Raw genomic sequence first — 6,922 nt, 5'->3', positions numbered from 1 at the left:
TTCCTGTAAAATATCACCCTTTCTTCAGGACATTTCTCTGACAGGTACATTTTGTACACAGGTCACAGGAGGACACAGCCCACAGGAGGACACAGCCCACAATTATGTAATGTATTATTAATGTTTGTTTTTTGATATTGAGCTTATTCATCAAGAAGTAAGCCTCTTGAATTTATGCTTTCATCCATTACATATGATCATGCCGAGAAAACCCAAATATCCATGTGGAATTTGTTCCAAGGCTGTTACTTGGAAGTCTTCTGGAGTTCAGTGTGAGGGCAAATGTGAAAAATGGTTCCATGCTGAATGTATGGGTCTGACTCACAGTGAATATACATCGTTTGGTAATAGCTCTATAGTTTGGATATGCAATCACTGTGGAGCCCACAATATCAGTAATACCAACTTGGGAATTTCTGGCCTCTCAAGCACGGACTTCTCACCAAATTCTTTTGATGTGCTAGATAATAGCAATGTCGACAAACACAGACACTCCAGCTCAAGTGATCCGAGGTCCCCTGGCTCACCTGTGCTTTCTTCATCCCCTCTTCTTTCAAGACCGAAGAAAGCAAACAGCAAGCCTCATCCTAGGGTGCTCAAGATACTTAATGTCAACTGCCAGAGCATTAGAGCTAAGAAGCATCATTTTGCCGTACTGACTCAGAAACACAACCCTGACATCATAGTTGGTACTGAATCCTGGCTTACTGAATCTATCAAGAACAGTGAAGTATTCCCCACGGACCAGTATAGCATACTCCGAAGGGATCGTCCAGGTGACCCCCACGGGGGAGTATTTATTGCAACCAAACATGATCTCCTGGTAACCAGGGAACATGATCTTGAGACAGAATGTGAAATTCTGTGGTGCCGTATTGAAATGGCAGGATCCAAAACTCTCCACATTGCAGCATACTACAGACCACAGGAAGGAGATGAGCCCAGCCTTGTAGAGCTTGAAAGGTCCCTCTCCAGACTCGACAGGAAGCACTTAGTAATACTAGGAGGGGATTTCAATCTTCCTGGATGGAATTGGGAGAGCCTGCATGCTGAAGCCTGCAACTACCCCACCCTCCATCACTTCTTTGGAGACATCATAAATGACCATGGCCTCACTCAGCTTGTAAAAGTGCCAACTAGACGAGACAATGTACTGGATTTGATGCTAACCAACAATCCTACCCTGATCAACGACACAAAGGTTGTACCAGGAATATCAGACCATGACTGCCCCATTGTTGAAGTTGATGTACGACCTCCCAGAAAACAACAAGCCCGCAGGAAGATTCCTGTCTACAGCAAGGCAGACTGGGACAGTTTTGAAGCACACATGGAACAAGTAGCCTCAGATATTATATCTAGAGCAGCTACCACATCAGTGAATGAATTGTGGCATCTCTTCAGAACTGGCATTGAGTCGGGAACTGACAAATTCATTCCTCATAAGATGCTGCGATCAAAACGAAACCTGCCTTGGATAAATGGGAAGATTAGGCAACTCATGAAGAAGAGAGACAGGCTACACAAGAAAGTCAATCATCACAGAAAAAGACACGAACCCATCCCAGTGGCGACAGAGGAGGAGATTCGTAGATTGAAAAACCTCATCCAAGCTGAAACAAGAAGGGCATATTGGAGACACCTAGAATCAATCTTCACACCTGATGATGACTCCAACCAATATGATGGCATGAAAGAGTTTTGGAGATTCATAAAACACAACAGATCTGACTGTAGTGGAATTCCCCTATTGAAGACAGATGATCAGAACGTGACTGCTCCAAAAGCCAAAGCTGAAGTACTCAATGATCAGTTCAGGAAGGCTTTCACCGCTGAAGCTGACCTACCCCCAAACCTTCTTCCTGATGTATCACCCTTCAACACCATGCCTGATATTAACATCACTACAGGAGGCATAGAAAAGATGCTGGGAAGGCTCAACACCAGGAAGGCCCCTGGACCTGATGGAATTCAAGCCTTAGTTCTCAAGAAGATGTCCAAGACCATAGCCCCAGCACTGTGCACTATCTTCAAGCTGTCATATCAGTCAGGAGATGTACCTGAGGACTGGCGTCTTGCTAACGTGGCTCCTGTGCACAAGAAAGGAGACAAAACAGACCCAGAAAACTACCGGCCAATATCACTTACATGCATTACCTGCAAAATGATGGAGCATATCATCGTAAGCAACATCATGAGCCATGCAAACAACAACAACATCCTCTACCCACTCCAACATGGCTTCAGGGCAAAGAAGTCTTGCGAACTCCAGCTCATCAGTTTCATCAGTGACCTGATAAACAACATGGAGGAAAACAAGCAAACAGACATCATCATCACAGACTTCAGCAGGGCCTTCGACAAAGTTGGACACAAAAGACTACTCCACAAGTTGCAGTACTACGGAGTAAGAGGCCATAACATCAGATGGATAACAAACTTCCTCACAAACAGAAGACAGCGAGTCGTCTTAGATGGAACTACCTCATCTGAAGTGGAAGTTGAATCTGGAGTCCCACAAGGATCTGTCCTTGGACCCTGTCTCTTCCTCTTCTATATCAATGACCTGCCCACAGAAATGTCCACGTCAGTTAGGCTATTTGCAGACGATACCATCATGTATATGACCATCCAGTCAGATGAAGATGCCAGGCTCCTACAAGAAGACCTGGATAAACTCAGTAACTGGTCAAGTGACTGGCAAATGGAACTCAATCCCCGTAAATGCCACGCAATAACAGTCACCAGAAAGAGGACTAGACATCATCATCAATACACTCTGAATGGCATAGTCCTGGACACTGTCACATCTGCCAAATACTTGGGCATCACAATTGAAACCAACCTCAAGTGGAACCAACACATCTCAAACATCTGCCACAAGGCAAATAACACCCTGGCTTTCCTCCGACGTAATCTACGCATCCACTCAACCCAACTCAAGACGACAGCGTACCAGGCACTTGTGCGTCCTCTTGTTGAATATGGATGTTCAGTTTGGGATCCTTACACAGCTGGATGCATTCAACAGCTGGAAATGATCCAGAGACGCGCTGCACGATATGTGCTAAATCGGTATCATAATACCTCCAGCGTGTCAGAAATGCTCGAACAACTTGGCTGGCCTTCACTTCAGAAAAGAAGAGAAGTCTCCAGGCTGACCATGCTGTACAAGATGCACAACTCACTGGTAGACATCAACATGGACCACCACCACATCCACCCCATCACAAGACAAACAAGGACAGTTCATCCATATGGCTATCTGGTCCCCATCTCCAGGACAGAACAACACAAACAGTCCTTCTTTCCTCGCACAGTACGGCAGTGGAACAGCCTGCCCCAAGAGGTCATCCTGGCACCGTCTGTGGAGGTCTTCCGTCATCGCCTGACGGAAGATGTGGAGTAAACCAAGCAACGGGTTTTTACTTGCACCATGTAAATAATGCACCTTGCATCCAGGTACTGCACACTCGGGTGCCCTTATGATACGCACACACGCATGTAAATCTGCAAGAATCTTCAGGATTGAAGGAGGCAGAATATACAGAAGAAGAAGAAGCAGTTGATAGCAAATTGATAGGATACTCAGTAGCGCCTAGCATGCAGAAAGCCCAGCATAGCGCCCACCATGTGAACCACATGATATGAGCAGAGCCAGCATGTGCCTTGGAATATCGCATGGAAAGGTATAACTTGGCTTTCAACCTGTATGTCAATCAAAAGGGAAACTTTACGCCTGAGTGAACATCTTTGTTCTTTTCTTTCAAGGAATAAAAGTAAAACTTGCACAAATAAGCAAGTTGTCATTTATGAGTTTAAGTGCTCTCCCATGTAACGATAAGATCAGAATGACAAATTTGACGCAATAATAAAAAAAAAAATGCAAAAATAATCCTATGATCTCTTAATACTTTTGGGGCCCAAAAGATCAATATAGGTTAAAAAATGACGGAGGGAAATGAAGAATCTTTTGTTACATTCAAATTCAAAGTCAAATGAAATGAGAGAAGAAACAGTGTTAACAAAAATGTTAGGAATTTTGATTGATATCTCGAATTGGGAAAACTACAAATAATATTGGGTTCTTGAATTTGTCTCATGAATTCTTCAACTACTGAACTAAAAGAAGTATAATGTAAAAATATTCTGTTCATTTAATCATCTTCAGTACTTACTCCCTATGTCATATGAATTTGAGTTGACAGAAAATTCTAATTTTCCCCCTTTGATTTTATTTGAGGTTATAAAGAGATAATGAGAACGGAAACTTATCTTTGCTATTTCTCTTATATCTCTCATTGTTTTAAACAGGTCCTTGTTATCATCGTTACCTTGATGTGCATTAGAAAATGAGAGACACGGCAATTTTTGCAACTGTTATTTTTGTGCCTATAGGAGGACAAATATGAATGTGTTCACTCATGCATAAAGTTTCCCTTTATATTGACCTACTAGGTTGATAGCCAATAAAATTACCTTTAAATGGTATATAAATACTTTCTTCTTTTTTCTTTGCAGAGCGTAGGCCTATATGCATAACATGTGTGTGTGTGTGTGTGTTTGGTGAATGTGTGTGTGCATGTCTGTACCCATAGATTCATTTTTTGTGCATATATGTGCGCACATGGTCATGTATGTACATTGCACGCACTTCCGAAGTGTTCCAGAATAATACATACGGTACATGAAACAACTGTAGGCCTACTGGAAAATATACTGCACTTAATTCAACAAATCAAACAAAACGCAAGTATAATGAAATGGACGTTTATTCACATACGAATCATAATACATTTTATCACACATCATATACACTATATACAGTTTCAGAGAGATTAGTGTACAAATTTATACAAAAACGTTCAGTTCCGCATTCACTTGGAGAATTGCTGTGGCATACTTTCAGATACCAAAATATACATCAATGTGCTGGAAAGTTGTGAATGTTTCAATTACAAGCACAGGAATAAATGCTTTTAAAATGAGTACAGTGGGCATATTCAAAAATTTCAGCAGGTACATCCAAAAAGAGCCATTTATTATGCCTTCAGAAATACAAAACATGAAACTCTCTGGTAGCTATTCTTTGTTGAGTACTATAACGGAGAATTCTTAGCTAAAACTTTTCACATTTTCACACAACTTTAAAACCAGAAATATCTGCGGTGTGATATTTTTACAAATTGGAGCCGATGGCATTTTTCGCGGCATAGAATTTTTGCAGATTGCCACTGGCATTCAACACACATACACAAGAGCTTTTAAGTGCATTTAAATTTGTGAAACTTGGCTCCATGAGAAATGTGCAAAAATTTCTGGTTTTACAGTATTTTCCTTGACTCTCTTAACCCTGATGCCTAATTCAGTAAATCTCCAATATGTAAGCTAAAACACTGGCTTTTATTCATCTTTTACTAGTAAAACAGAAGGATGTAGTTTCCTAAACTGCTTCATGAGTGTATCATAGACCTGGAAATAGATCAGGGAAGCTATTTGATCCTCGACTTTGAAAATTTGTAATGCAAACTCATTTGAAAAAAAAAATGCTGTTTTTTTTTTCAAAATTTACATTGAACTTAATTGACTCTCATCAAATACATCTTTGCTCATATCACAACATATATATTTTGGGGCATTCATCTCCAATTTCATCCAATGCTTTAATCAATTAAGTAATGCATGACCAGTGAACTTCAATTATTTTGATAATCTTGTTAAGACACATTCATTCAAAAACAATTGGAAGAGCTTTCTCTCTCATTGTGAGCTGCTTCTGCGGATGCAATGGATTTCATTGAAAGAACATTTCAACATTGCACACAAACATCTGAAAAGTATTGCACTTCTAGTATTGTAGCAAGGGAGATGTGCTGAACACGTCCTTAAAATACACAAAGTCAACACACACTGCCTCCTCCTTATGACATGTAGTAAATAGGACAAGAAAGATGGCAAAATAGGAAAAGAAAAACAACTCACAAATAATGGGCATAAGAAATTACCAAATGTAACTTTTATTACCATTTGACACCCACTCTGTATGGAGTAGTTATGGTCTAGCAGATGGTGCCCTGCACTGTAAGCAAAAATTCCAGGTTTCAAGCCCTGCAAAGGTACATGAAGCCTTGAGCAAAACACTCTGCCCATATGGCTCTTCTGTACACAGATGTAATGTACAGATGGGTGCAGCTTTAACTGCAGCAACTACAGTACATTGTATTTATTTCTATACAGCCCCATGAGCAATGTTACATGATACAATAGTGCCTCACTTATTCATATCTATCATTATAGCCATTGTTAACAAACAAAAAAACAAACAAACACGAGGCATGATGACATATGTGACCCGCTACAACAAAAGGATCCGAAAGTCAGGGGAGGACAATTTTCTGAAAATGGCATGACATTATTCCCTTACTCTTCTCCTGTAATTTCATATGTAGCACAACTCATAAAAATATTCGGTTGCGAGATATCGATGATTTTATTAGCGCATGACAAGTGGTAGTGGAAATCAGAGTTTCGAGAAAAATGCCTTCAAAGTTTTCCTTCCGACGCTATCATGATCAAGGGGAGGCGAGACAGTTTTCACCGTTTAACAATAGAAGGTATGCTCCTAGCGACCTCCGCGATGTTCATTCAAGCTTAGCGCCAGCGGTCTACGCATGACCAGTCAGTAATCAAGATGCCACGCACTGACCAATAAGATCACTCCCTCGTTGCTAGGGGCGAAGTCTAGCTGGGGCGTTTAATCCAAATCTTCGGACACGTTTCTGTTACGTTGAAAGTCTGAAAATCACGGCCAAGAAAAACTCTGATTTCTTGCCTTTCCTTTGATCATTTAGCTTTGAAATTTCCGCAGATGATAGACAAAACATTAGACTACAAAATTATGCCAAAAACAGAAATTTGATTG

The sequence above is a fragment of the Diadema antillarum genome, unplaced genomic scaffold (genome assembly GCF_040938485.1).
Source record: "Diadema antillarum isolate AM-2024a unplaced genomic scaffold, OU_Dant_1.0 scf00000147, whole genome shotgun sequence".
Classification (NCBI taxonomy): Eukaryota; Metazoa; Echinodermata; class Echinoidea; order Diadematoida; family Diadematidae; genus Diadema; species Diadema antillarum.
This window is presented reverse-complemented; position numbering follows the sequence as displayed.